We start from the raw sequence: 14,698 nt of genomic DNA, 5'->3' as shown, positions 1-14,698 counted from the left end.
ATTCTAGCCTGGAGAATCCCCATGGACAGAGGAGCCTGGCAGACTACAGTCCCTGGGGTCGCAGAGTCGGACATGACTGAGCGACTAAGCACAGCACAATCTTTTAAATCTTTTATAATTTTTGATTTAGAGGCTACTGCCTGAAAAATGGCTGAGTTTGAAAGTCATCGAACACACAAGCGCTGCTCAGTGTCTGGCATCAGCCCTAAGTCTACCGGGTAAGGAAAAGGCCAGCACAAGTTGAGTGGAGGTATAGTATTTAAACAAAGTCAGCTGATAGAGAGGTGTGTGCTTCTGCAAAAGAACCTGGCTGTTAAATCTTATTGATTATGTTTATCTCTTAAGTATGCCCTGCAAGTAACCCTAAATAAATAGTTATAAAGATATTAATTTCTACTTTATTTTCTCACTGATTAAAATAGATTGCTTAATTAAAAATCTACAGGGTTACTTATCAAGTCTATTTATCTTTCCCCTTTGTGTCTTACTTTATGGACTTTTTTTCCCACATTTTGTCATTATTAATATTCTTAGTATGACTCCATTCTTACTTTGAGTACCATGTTCAATATTTTTCTAAAGCAAAACAAGAGTTTTAGATTGTCTTCTAATCCATGCTAGCATTATATTGAATGAATGAAGCATAAATGCCATTATGAGTTTTTTATTTCTGGCACATTTTGTCCACTTTTGTTAACATTTGTCTAATCTCATACATGTATTTTTCTCTCAATTGAAATTAGGAATTTATAAAGAAAAATAAATTAAACAATAGTATTAATAACAACTTGGGTTACAATTATTATGAATAACTCATAGTGTTCATATATATTATTTCCTGTGTCCTTCTAATATGACAAAAGGAGCATTGAAGTTGGCTTTGAAGGATCGAGTTTTATTTCAAGCTCCTCCTATTGAGAATTTACCAATTCTTCTTAATGCTGAAATGGAAAATTATCCTCCTTGCTTTGCTTTTAACTTGTGAAGTGCTGTAAAGCATTAAATGAAATTTGAGACTATTTTAAAGGTAATTTTAATTTTATTTCTGATAATATAAGTTGAAGATACATGGATTGAAAAATAAATGTGAAAGATATCTGTAAGTATTTTTAAGCAGAACACCAGTGAGCCAGTTCTTCAGTATTTTGTTATATTTACTTCCAGCGCATTTCTTTCCAAATACATTTCTCCACAATTTAAAAGTTGGTATATCAACTTAGTATCTTTCTATGCCATTAAACATTTTCAGAAATAAAAATTTTAATGTTTGGTAATATCTAAATTATTTACTAAGCTCTTTTTCAATTTTTGATAGTCAAAGTCAACCTGAGAGTTTTACACTTTATTTTTTTGCCATTTGAATCTGTGATCTACAGTTTTTGCATATAATATAGTCTCTTTAGAATTATGCATTCAAGCAATATGAAATTTGTTTTAATATGCTGATACCTTTTGCCAGGTTGCCCCCCAAGTCATCACTGACTCCAATTTATCAGGAAGTATAAGTGAAATACACTTAGTCTGTAAAATCTAAGACAATATTTGTTATTATATAGTAGCAAGTAGTGATATATATCTTAGTTTTTAGCTATCAGAGTTTATTTTCCTCAGTCCAGTGAAAATTGCACTTTTAAATTGGATAAAAGAAACAGAGATAATGCCTGTGAGACACCTCGTTAAAATAAGAAATGCTAAAGAAACAGCACAGAGAAAGTGAAGTTTGTGCATAGAATAGATTTCGAAAGAGTTGACTTCAGAATGTTCAACAGTTCAACATTCATACCTGCTTGCATTGAAATCTAATATATGTTGATTTTGAGAAAAAAAAATTCTACCCCAGGTGGAATCTTTATATTCTTTGGAGAAAATAGCACATTTATAGTATATTACTTCCTAATGGTTTAGGGGATAATTTGCAAGACTTTCCTAGCAATCTGTTGAAATGAGATGGAAACAAGACTGGTACAGAAAGTTTAGAGGGTGAAAAATAAACTATCATATTTATATACTGAATAATTAATTAACAAAAACATTTTAAAACATCTGGCCCCATTTTTTATTTTGACCCATCTGAAGCATTAAATGAAAAAATAAAATAAAATTTGCACCATTTACTGTATATCCTCTTTGGAAGTTTAGAGTTTTATCAGGTGGTGAGGATTATGAAAAAGGATTTAGGAAAAAGAAAAAAAAAGAAAAACCAAACTGTTCCTTCTTTGGGAATATAGGTTTTTAAGCATAGGTTAATGTATTTGATTCTAGTACTTCTTGGTAAATGGATTCTTTGGCAGAAAAAGAAGTCATTTGTCCCTATTGGGCAGAACTTTAATTTTTTTCTTATCCTTTAAATATAGCTTTGAAATTATCTGTGTTCCATAGACTCTGCAGGATCTGAACAAGCTTCCTGCTCAGAGCCTAAGTTGGCATAACGCTTAAAGTAACAGTTTCTTCTGTACCAAAAGCTGCATCTTCTTACTCAAACATATGTTCAAATCAGTGTTGTGGTGTGCAATATTCCACTAAACTTCCTGCTTTTCTCTATCCAAAAACCTTTAATTACATTCAACATGCAATTATTCATTACTTACTCTAGTAAAAGAATAGTTTATGCCTTTGCTTCCTTTCTTTCTCTTCTTTTTTTTTTTTTTAATATTGAGTATAGTTGACAGAATACAGAAGGAAGGAGAGAAACTCACAGTGTCTAAATTTCCTTTAGTTTCTAAACATTCACAGTGGTTAACCAACTGAAGTCATTATTTTTTTTTATGACTTGAACAAAATCAAACTTATGGAACTATTTCAGCTATTTTGCCTCACATTTGTATAAATAATAAAATATTTATGCTTTGCATTTCTCTTTATCATGGTTTATAATATGTGAGAAATATTATTAATGCAGAACTAAAACCTGGTTGTCTAGATACTGTGCAATTTGACCACTGCAAATAACAGCCGAAAGCTGATCTATAATCTCACAAATCTTCATACTTTTCTTCAGAGATCCTGGTTATTTGCCAAGTAAGATTAAATGGAATCCTAGTATATCAAAGGATTAGTGAGAAGAAGTGATGTTTCAATAACTTTAAAAGAAATTGCTTTGAAGAGCAGTACTAATATTCATAGGAAAACATGGTACATAAATTTGGAGCTTGAAATCAGGAAAAGATTATTTCAAATTAGCTATATCAAATCTTTTGTTGTGTGAGTTATATGGATAATTGGAAGCTGGTTAGATGGAGAGACAGATGATTGATATATAGAAGGAATTTTTTTCTCAACTGGACCATCAAATACTTGGGGGTCCCTGAACAAGATATTTAAATACATAGCAGTTAAATTTGGTTGATCAAATCTGTGGGGATTTTAAAGCTCTAAAATATCACACTTCTAGTAAAAATTGATTAGAGTCTGAAAATAAGATAGAACTGATTATTATCTTGACAAACAGATGTTTTCCTCTTCTTCATTAAAATTAAAATTTAAGTGTGCAGTACTTGCTTAGTGCTGATACTATTCTAAGAGTATCACATACATTAACACATATCCCCAACTTATAGATGATCAAATTAAAGTACAGAAAAGGGACTTCCTGAAGGTCACATTGTGGAATTGAGCTTCAAATCTAGTCAGTCCAGATACAAAGTCCATACTCCTAAAACTGACTAGCTTCATCTTGGAGTCTCTTTACCGTGTACCTTCTTTTCACACACATGGTGGTTACACCAGCCCAGTGTAAAATACGGGATATATCGTCTTATTGGTGAAAATGCATCATTCCATTTTAGCATTACTGAATAATCAAATGTATTCTATCACAATTTCTTTTGCCTTATGAAGTTCTGATGAAAATCTTCAGTATTTCTCCTTGTCAAATGCTTACTTTTCAAGTTCTTCACTACTCTGTGTTGTTATAAATCTTTACATCTTTATTTCTACAATACTATCAAACTCAACCCCCAAAATTCTTACTAGATGATGAGGTCTTTAAATATCCTGGAATTCGTGAAGCCATCTTTATTATCAATTTAGCAGATGTAAGCAAAGAATTTTTTTTTCACAGCTTCAGAAATATAGTTGCAGGTAACTTTGACTTACAATATGGACATGGGGATACATATACTTTCTTGTTTATTTCACTTATTCAATAAATGTCTATTACTATGAAACCAATATATTAACTGTACTTATAGAAGTGGTAAGATGTTTATAGTAATAAATATAATACTCAATAGGAAGTGACAGTTGCCTCAAGAGAAACCGAGTGCTATAGTACAAGGAAGAAGGGAAAGATGACAACCAGATTGGAGGAAAGAGGTTTGTACCAAAGCCAGCCAGTATGGACTACATAAATTTTGCATTGACCTGGAGCAGGTTTAAACATTTAAAGGGAGTTTACAAAGGAAGATTTAAGTGGCAAATGGATGAACAGATGTACTAAGGTTTGAAAGTGTGAAGCATTTACTGCAAACAACTAAACTTTTTGCATGTGTACATTCTTAGCTGCTTCAGTCGTGTCCGACTCTTTGTGACCTCAGGGACTGTATCCCCCTAGGTTCCTTTGTCCATGGGATTTTCCAGGCAACTATACTGGAATGGGATGCATGCCCTCCTCCAGGGGATCTTCCTGATCCAGGGATCAATTGAACCCATGTCTCCTGAAATCTCTTGCATTGGCAGGCAGGTTCTTTACTACTAGCGCCACCTGGGAAGTCCCCTAAACACTTTTAATACATAAAAATAGTTAAATGAAGGAACTCATGGGTAGCTCTAGATAACTGATGGCAAAATAATATAAAAATCTGAAATTTTTTAAACATAGGTTTTGGAACATCTGGTTAATGTTTTAAGAGGAATTTTTATTTAGAGAAATTAATCAGGTTATAGTTTGTAGAATATGTTTTAGAAGTTGCAGACTGCAGAAGCAAGAACATTCCATAACAAATAGTTAGAAATAAGGACAAAAATTGTATAACAGAGATAAGTGTCAAAAAATACTTAGAAAGGAGGAAGTACATGGGAAATGACTGAATGAGGCAAAATGATACAGGTGCTGAATGGTGGCCTGATGAAATAAAATCTGATGAATAAAGTCTTAGGACTTTAGAAGGAAATAGAGATCTTTGAAAGACGAGCAGACATGGTAGCACTTTCTCTGCTGTATACTCTGAGCAGAGTCAGCAGGAGTTTTCTAAGAAAGCATCTAGTGAGTTATCGAAAGAGCACAACCAATGCAGAGGAGAGAAGAGACTCCATAGATTAGGAGTCAGCCTCATACAGGTGACGCTAAAGGCATAAGACCAAGTGAAGAGTTTACAAAGAGAAAAATGCCTCTGAGAGACCCTTGAGAAGACAACATTTTGAGATCTTACATCCATCAGTGGAAAGGAAGGGGCATCAATAAGTATCATGGAATATTCAAATTGGTTGAAGGAGAAAACTCTCTAGAACAATGCAGCGGAAGTCAGAGGTGAAAAGAATTTCAAGCAAGGAGGCTGATAGATTGTGTTAAATGCTTTCAAAGGAAAGGCTATTAAAGTTCATAATCAATAGTCTCTTCCAGACAGAAGTTATTGCAGAGATGGGAGCAAGATCCAGATTCTAGTTAGAAGGTCAAGAGGAGTTGAAGGTGTATGTAAAAACCATCCTTTCAATAAGGTCACCAGTGAAAGATATAGAAAATATATGTCCCTGGTTTAAATGAGCAATAGAATGGAGTGAAGTTGTGTTGTAGTTTAGGATAGAACTTGGCAGTTTTGTAAGCTCAAAGGGACAATCGAAAAATCAAAGGCATGAAATACAGATATAATAGTCAATGAACAGAGACTTCCCTGATGGCTCAGCTGTTGAAGAATCTGCCTGCAATGCAGGACACCTGAGCTTGATCCCTGGGTTGGGAAGATCCCCTGGAGAAGGAAATGGCAACCCATTCCAGTATTCTCCTATGGACAGAGAATCTCATGTGTAGAGGAAGCTGGCAGGCTGCAGTTCATGGGGTTGCAATGAGTCGGACATGACTGAGCAATTCACTTTCAATAGTCAATGAACAGGTAGCTGAAAGTTTGCAGATATACCTTAGAGGTTGTGGGTTTGGTTCCAGGCTGCTGCAATAAAGTGGGTTAAAGTGAGTAATACATTTTTTGGTTTCCTGGTGCATTTAAAAGTTACATTTATATCATGCTGTAGTCTATTAAGTGTGGAAGAGCATTGCGTCTAAAACAGTGTATATACCTTAGCTAAAAGATACTTGCTAAAAAATTCTAACCATTATCTGAGCCTACAGGGGTGAAGGGTCTTGCCTGGATGTTGCTGTTGATGCCTGCTGTCAAATCAGGGTGGGCTTACTAGAAAGTTGGTTTAATTGTAGAAATTTCTTAAGACAGTAAAGCTTCCCACATCAATTGACTCTTCCTTTCACAAACTATTTCTCTGTAGCATGTAATGTTTTTAGATAACATTTTATTCACAGAAATCCTTTCAAAACGGGAGTCAGCCCTCTCAAAACCCGTCACTGCTTTATCAACTACGTTTATGTAGTTTCTAAATCCTTTGTTGTCATTTCCCAGTTTTCACAGACTCTTCACCAGGAATAGATTCCATCTCAGTAAACTTGCTCTTCTCATTCATAAGAAGCAATTCCACATCTGGTAAAGTTTTGTTATGAGTTTGCAGCAGTACAGGCACATCTTTAGGCTCCATCTCTAATTCTAGTTCTCTTGCTATTTCTACCGCATCTGCAGTTGTATCCTGCACTGAAGTCTTGAACCCCTCAAAGTCATTCTTGAGGATTGCAATTAACTTGTTCCAAATTCCTATTAATATTGATATTATGACCTCTTCCCATGAAGTGTGAATGTTCTTAATGGCATCTAGAAGGGTGAATCTTTTCCAGAAACTTTTCAGTTGATTTTCCCCAGATCCATCAGAGGAATCACTACCAATGACAACTACAACCTAATGAAATGTATTTCTTAAAGATTAAGACGTGAAAGTCAAAAGTACTGCTTGATCCATGGGTTGCAGAATGGATGTTGTGTTAGCAGGCATGAGAACAACATTAATCTTGTTGTACATCTCCATTAGAGCTCTACGGTGACCAGATGAATTGTCAATGAGCAATAATATTTTGATAGAAATCTTTTATTCTGAGCAGTAGGTCTCAATAGTGAGCTTAAAATATTCAGTAAACCATGTTGTAAACAGATGTGCTGTCATCCAGGCTTTGTTGCCCCATTTACAGGTAACAGGTAGAGTAGATACAGCACAATTCTCAAGGGCTTTAGGGTTTTCAGAATAGTAAAGTAGCATTGGCTTCAACTTAAAGTCACCAGTTTCACTAGCCCCTGATAAGACAGTCTATCTATTGAAGCTTTGAAACCCAAGCATTGACTTCTCCTCTCTAGTTGTAGATGCTAAGATGGCATTTTCAGCCAATATAAGGCTGTTTAATCTACATGGAAAATCTGCTGTTAGTGTAGTGACCTTCCTTAATTATCTCAGCTAGAGTTCCACATAATTTGAAGCTTCTACATCAGCACTTGCTTCTTCCCTTTGATTTTTATGTTATAGAGACAGCTCCTTTCCTTAAACTTTATAAAGCAACCTCTTCTAGCTTCAAAGCTTTCTTCTTTCTGGCTTGATAAAAGTGAAGAGAGTTAGGGCCTTGCTCTAGATTAAGTTTTGATTAAGGAATTGAAGTTGATTTGATTTTTTATGCAGACCACTCAAATTTTCTCCATATCAGCAGTAAGACTGTCTTGCTTTCTTATTATTCATGGTTTACTGGAGTAGCACTTTTAGTTTCCTTCAAGAAGTTTTTCTTTACATTCACAACCTATTTTTTTGGTACAAGAGACCTATCTTTAGGCCTGTCTTGACTTTTATCACACCTTCATCACTAAGCTGACTCATTAATAGTTGTTTATTTGAAGTGAGATATGTGTGACTTTTTCTTTCACTTGAACACTTAGAAATCATTGTAGGGATATCAGTTGGTCTCAGGGAATATGAAGGCCCAAGGAGAAGAAGAGAAATAGGGGAAAAGTTGGATGATATTGAAGTCAGGACACTAACAGCATTGACTGATTCTTGTTTAGTCCCTCAGCCATGTCCAACTCTTTGCAACACCATGGAATGCAGCACACCAGGCTTCCCTGTCCTTCACCATCTGTCAGAGTTTGCTCAAACTCATGTCCATTGAGTTGCTGATGCCATCCATCCATCTCGTCCTCTGTCATACCCTTCTTCTCCTACCTTCAATGTTTCCCAGCATCAGGGCCTTTTCTTACGAGTTGGCTCTTCATATCAGTGGCAAAAGTATTTGGAGCTTCAGCATCAGTCCTTCCAATGAATATTCAGTGTTGAATTCCTTTAGGATTGATTGATTTGATCTCCTTTCAGTCCAAGGGAATTTCAAGAGTTTTTTCTAACACCACAGTTCAAAAGCATCAATTCTTAAGTGCTCAGCCTTCCTTATAGTCCATGAATAATGGACTATAGTCTACATGAATACTGGAAACGTCATAGCTTTGACTATGTGGAACTTGTGGGGAAGTCTCTGCTTTTTAATATGCTGTCTAGGTTGCTCATAGCTTTTCTCCAAGGAACAAATGACTTTTAATTTCGTGGCTGAAATCATCATCTGCAGTGCTTTTGGAGCCTGAGAAAATAAATTCTGTCACTGTTTCCATTGTTTCCCTATCTATTTGCCATGAAGTGATAGGACCAGATGCCATGATCTTCATTTTTTGAATGTTGACTTTTAAGCCAGCTTTTTCACGTTCCTCTTTCACCTTCATCAAGAGGCTCTTTAGTTCCTCTTTGCTTTCTGTGATAATGGTGGTATCATCTGCATATCTGAGGTTACTGGTATTTTCCCTGGCTTTCTAGATTCCAGCTTCTACTTCATCCAGCCCAGCATTTCACATGAGGTACGCTGCATAGAAGTTAAATAAGCAGAGTGCAATATACAGCCTTGATGTACTCCTTTCCCAATTTGGAACCAGTCCGTTGTTCCATGTCCTGTTCTAGCTGTTGCTTCTTGACCTGCACACAGGTTTCTCAGGAGGCAGCTAAGGTGTTCTGGTATTCCCACCTCTTTAAGAATTTCCCCCAGTTTGTTTTGATCCACACACTCATAAGCTTTGGCATAGTTGATGAACCAGAGGTAGATGTTTTTCTGGAATTCTCTTGCTTTTTCTATGATCCAAAGAGTGTTGGCAATTTGATCTGTGGTTCCTCTGCCTTCTCTAAATACAGCTTGGATTCAGTGGAAGTTTTTGGTTCATGAACTTTTGAAGCCTAGCTTGGAGAATTTTGAGCATTACTTTGCTAGCGTGTGAAATGAGTACAATTTTGTGGTAGTTTGAAAATTCTTTGGCATTGTTTTTCTTTGAGATTGAAATCAAAACACTTGTTCCATTCCTGTGGCCACTGCTGAATTTTCCAAATTTGCTGGCATATTGAGTGCAGCACTTTAACAGCATCATCTTTTAGGATTTGAAATAGTTCAGCTGGAGTTCCATCACCTCTACTAAATTTATTCGTAGTGATGCTTCTTAAGGCCACTTGACGTAACACTCCAGGATGTCAGGCTCTAGGTGAGTGATCACACCATCATGGTTATCTGGGTCATTAAGATCTTTTTTGTATTGTTTTGTGTATTCTTGCCACCTCTTCTTAATATTTTCTGCTTCTGTTAGGTCCATAATGTTTCTGTCCTTTATTGTGTCCATCTTTGCATGAAATGTTCCTTTGAAGAGATCTCTAATTTTCTTGAAGAGATCTCTAGTTTTTCCATTCTATTGTTTTCCTCTATTTCTTTGCATTGATCACCAAGGAAGGCTTTCTTATCTCTCCTTGCTATTCTTTGGAACTCTGCATTCAGATGGGTATATCTTTCCTTTTCTCCTTTGTCTTTCACTTCTCTTCTTTTCTCAGCTCTTTGTAAGGCCTCCTCAGACAAACATTTTGCCTTTTTGCATTTCTTTTTCTTGGGGATGGTTTTAATCACTACCTCCTGTACAATGTCAGAACCTCTGTCCATAGTTCATCAGGCACTCTGTCTATCAGATCTAGTCCCTTAAATCTATTTGTCACTTCCACTATATAATCGTAAGGGATTTTATTTAGGTCATACCTGAATGGTGTAGTGGTTTCCCCTACTTTCTTCAGTTTAAGTCTGAATTTGGCAATAAGGAGTTCATGACTTGAGCCAGCATCAGCTGCCAATCTTGTTTTTGCTGACTGTATAGAGCGTCTCCATCTTCGGCTGCAAAGATTATAATCAATCTGATTTCGGTATTGACCATCTGGTGATGTCCATGTGTAGAGTTGTCTCTTGAGTTGTTGGAAGAGGGTGTTTGCTATGACCAGTTTGTTCTCTTGGCAAAAGTCTGTTAGCCTTTGCCCTGCTTCATTTTGTACTCCAAGGCCAAATTTGCCTGTTACTCCAGGTGTTTCTTGACTTCCTACTTTGGCATTCCAGTCCTCTATGAGGAAAAGGACATCTTTTTTTGGTGTTAGTTCTAGAAGGTCTTGTAGGTCTTCACTGATTGATTACATTCCCAGTTTTATAAAGGTGTGGTTTATGGTGCCCAAACTACAGTAAGTAATGTCAAAGATAACCGATTACAGATCAGCGTAGCAAATATAATAATAATTTAAAAGTTTGAAATACTATGAATTTACCAAAATTGACACAGAGACATGCTGTAGGCAAATGCTGTTGGAAATATGGCACCAGTAAGGGCTTCCCTTATGGCTCAGTCAGTAAAGAATCCATCTGCAATATATTGACCTGGTTGGGAAGATCCCCTGGAGGAGGGCATAGCAGCCCACCCCGGTATTCTTTCCTGGGGAATCCCCATGGACAGAAGAGCCTGGTGGGCTACAGTCCATTGGGTCACAAAGTATCAGACACAACTGAGCAACTAAGCACAGCCTTGACTCAGAGTTGCCATAAGTCTTCCATTTGTAAAATACACAATATTGTTGAAGCTCAGTCAATCAATGTGTGATTAAAAAAAAACAAAAAGAAAAGGTGTGCTTATAGTCAGAAAAGAGCTGACTGAGACAAAAGAATGAATACTATTCCACATTCAGAGGAGAGGAGACATCCCCCCCACCCCTCACTGAGACAAGAAGAAGGAAGAGGCCCTGAGAAACACAATATTAACATAGTGATTGAGAGAGGTTAGACTTCATGACTGAGAGAGTTTAGATTTTATGCATTGCCTTAATTGTCAATGTTTTGAAAAGAGTCCGAAACTTTTGGGGAAGATTCATATAAGGTGAGACAAGGTAAACAAGTAAACAGATAAAAGGATTGTTAGCTGTTTGTGGCCTAAGCAGAAAGTCAATAACATGGACTTTTAGCATGACCAGATGACCTCAGCTTATTGCTATTTCAGTGAATCTCGAGGTTTTAGGAACAGAAGTGGATGGGGAAGGGTAAGTTTACCCAAGAACTAATATTTCTTGTTGTTCAGGCGCTCAGTCCTGAATGACTCTTTCTGACCCTATGGACTGCAGCAGGCCAGATTTCCCTGTCCTTCAACATCTCCCGGAGTTTGCTTAAACTCAAGTCCATCGAGTCAGTGATGCCATCCAACCATCTCGTCCTCTGTCGTCCCCTTCTCCTCCTGCCTTCTATCTTTCCCAGCATCAGGGTCTTTTCCAATCAGTCAGCTCTTCTCATCAGGTGGCCAAAATATTGGAGCTTCAGCTTCAGCATTAGTCCTTCCAATGAATATTCAGAAATGCTTTCCTTTAGGCTTGACTGGTTTCATCTCCTGGCAGTCCAAGGAACTCTCAAGAGTCTTCACCAACATCACAATTCAAAAACATCAATTCTTCGGGACTCAGCCTTTATGGTCCAACTCTCACATCCATACATGACTACTGGAAAAACCATAGCTTTGACTATACAGACCTTTGTCTGTATAATATTAATATTTTTAAAAAGAATGTAGTCAGGCAAGGACAGAGAACCTAGTTTGCTCAGCTAGGTGTTTACTGACATAGTAGGATCTTGGAGAGTGAGTGGGAGGAGGGAAGTAAATGATTTGTAAAGGGAGATAGTCTGTGAGAATATGGAGTAGCTAAAGAACCATATCATCAAAGGGACTTCCGTAGGATTTAAATAGGAAGGGTTAAAAAATTGAAGCTTGTATTTAGTGAAGCAGATTTCAAAGTTCAGCCTTTTGGATCTGAAGTGTTTTTAGATGATTTTGCAATCCAAAATGAGAACATGTATATGGGGAGCCAAAATTAACTGAAGGACACTGAAGACTTTTGTTTGAATGATTAACATTAGCAACTATAAAGATTTAATACCAAGCCTTATTAACTATTTATAATGTGCCAGGCACTGTGCTAAGTACTTTAGTTCTATTTACTCAGTTCATCTTCACCTATTTGCTGTGTAGTAGGTAATATTCACAGCCATTTGGCTGATTACTTTTTTCCCCAATATAATTGATTGAGTTGGTTGGTCTGACATTGTAGAAATGCTTAAAAAGATCATCTTAGCTAAGGCTACTATAACCAAGGTTTTATATTTTCTAGTTACCCTGAACACTTAAGGTCTGCACAGGTGTAATGGTAAATAGTTCATGGGCAACATTACAGAGCAGTTAACTTAGAATAGAACATGCTACACAGCGCTGGCTATGGCTGTAGATATTATTTAAGGCGGAATAATATCTCTGAACTGTTTGAGAGAGCTAACTGCCATTTCAAATACAAAAAAAAAAAAAAATCCTAGTAGCATCCATCTTCAGAAAACACAGGATTTTTTGTTTTTTGAGCAATTGCAAATTTTTTAAAGATTTTGTTACTTTTCAAGTAAAAGTGAAACTTATTTGAGTCATTCTTACAGTTAAAATGTAATTTATTGTAGCCATTTATTATGTATTTCTCACATATTTGTAGGAATCATCACCAACTATAAGATGAAACTCAATACATGTATTTAAGTTAAATGCATTTGTTCTTTACTAGTAAATATACAAGTGAATGGGCACTCTGAACTGATCATTAAAAATGCATCATTTAACATTCTTAAGCACTTAGTTACATTATAATAGGATAATTGTGGCAATTTCTGTTCCTCATTTCATTAAATAGACTATTCAGCAGTGTGGTACCTTACATAGTTATTTCCATAGACTTCCAAAACCCCAATCATGTGAGGGTCATGGCTACTTCATAATTAGCATCTGCTTAGCTTTGTTACTGTTTCTCACTACAACTCAGTAGGTCAGTGATACTGTCCATGATAGGAACCCAGCAAGACTAGAAGTAATAAAACAGCTCAGACCAAGTGAGGCTCTGCTGCTCCAACTGATGGACAGTTAATCGCTTGAGTGTAAAACAGTGATAGCACTGGGAGAAATAGAGAACTCTGTGATATGGTAGGTATCCAAGTACAATATTATATGGAGGTTTTTCAACTAAATATACTGTTCAGTTAGAGGACACGAGCATATCCTGTGGCCAAGGAGGACAAAATTTTGAGAAAAAACATTGAGTTTTCTAACAATTTCAAACTACCACTGAATAACACAGAGGTTAATCTGAGCATGCTTTATACCAGACCCTTGGTATCCAAGGTTCCTCCACATCAGAGGACTCACCCAACACTGGATTGTGTAGTACTGTGGCATTTACTATTTAAAATATTTGCATATAAGTGGACCCAAGCAGTTCAAACCCACGTTGTTCAAGGGTCAAGTGTACCTGAATGAACATCCTAAATCTAAGTTACTAGATTAGTGTTTCCGATCTAGTAAATTTAGCAGCACAGTAGAATCACCTAGGACCTTTACACAGTATCAAAGATCTGGCCTCATTCCCGGCCAATTAAATCTAAACCTGAGAGAATGGTACCCAAACATTGAAGTGTAGTTTTTTCAGGGTGTGTCAGGTGCTGCTAATGTGCTATGAAGCTTGAAAATCTCTATTCATAAATAATCATTGCTTGTATAAATAGATTCATTTGTGAACTAGAACTTTCTTTTTCAGTTTCAATGTATACTGCTTTTACTGAAAGACTGTGTAGGTCACATATTAACTACTGATTTTAATTTTTTTAAATCAATAATTATTCCTTGTGAAAGTCAACACCTGATTTCTTAGTTTCTACCGAGAAAGTTTGAATGTGAGAACCAAAATCATTTATTCCTAGTAAAAAGTTTTGGATCTGTGCCAAATGTCCTTCTAAACCTGTGAATAGTATACAGGATTTATGTTTATCTATAGGGTTATATGATTCATCCTATCATTTTAATTAGGTAAAACAATTAGCTGTACAATTAGATGTAAAGCTATTATGATACTTATGTAACTATTATTAGATACTTATTGCCTATAAATATTTCACAACACTTATTTTTTCCTATTCAAATAGATTGTAGATCTTTTCATAGAGAAACCATTTCCATAGGTTTCTGTAGTTCATTGGAGAAGGCAATGGCACCCCACTCCAGTACTCTTGCCTGGAAAATCCCATGGACGGAGGAGCCTGGTAGGCTACAGTCCATGGGGTCGCTAAGAGTCGGACACGACTGAGCGACTTCACTTGCACTTTTCCCTTTCATGCACTGGAGAAGGAAATGGCAACCCACTCCGGTATTCTTGCCTGGAGAATCCCAGGGACGGCGGAGCCTGGTGGGCTGCCGTCTATGGGGTCGCATAGAGT

General features: G+C 36.5%; 1 protein-coding gene across 19 annotated transcripts in view; it reads left to right on the top strand.

Moving 5' to 3' along the window:
• Positions 1-14,698, top strand: part of GALNT13 (polypeptide N-acetylgalactosaminyltransferase 13) — a 556,330-nt gene that overhangs the window by 335,224 nt on the left and 206,408 nt on the right. The window lies entirely within an intron of this gene.

Source organism: Giraffa tippelskirchi, chromosome 3 (assembly GCF_054371585.1).
Source record: "Giraffa tippelskirchi isolate mGirTip1 chromosome 3, T2T-mGirTip1v1.2.pri, whole genome shotgun sequence".
Classification (NCBI taxonomy): domain Eukaryota; kingdom Metazoa; phylum Chordata; class Mammalia; order Artiodactyla; family Giraffidae; genus Giraffa; species Giraffa tippelskirchi.
This window is presented reverse-complemented; position numbering and strand designations above follow the sequence as displayed.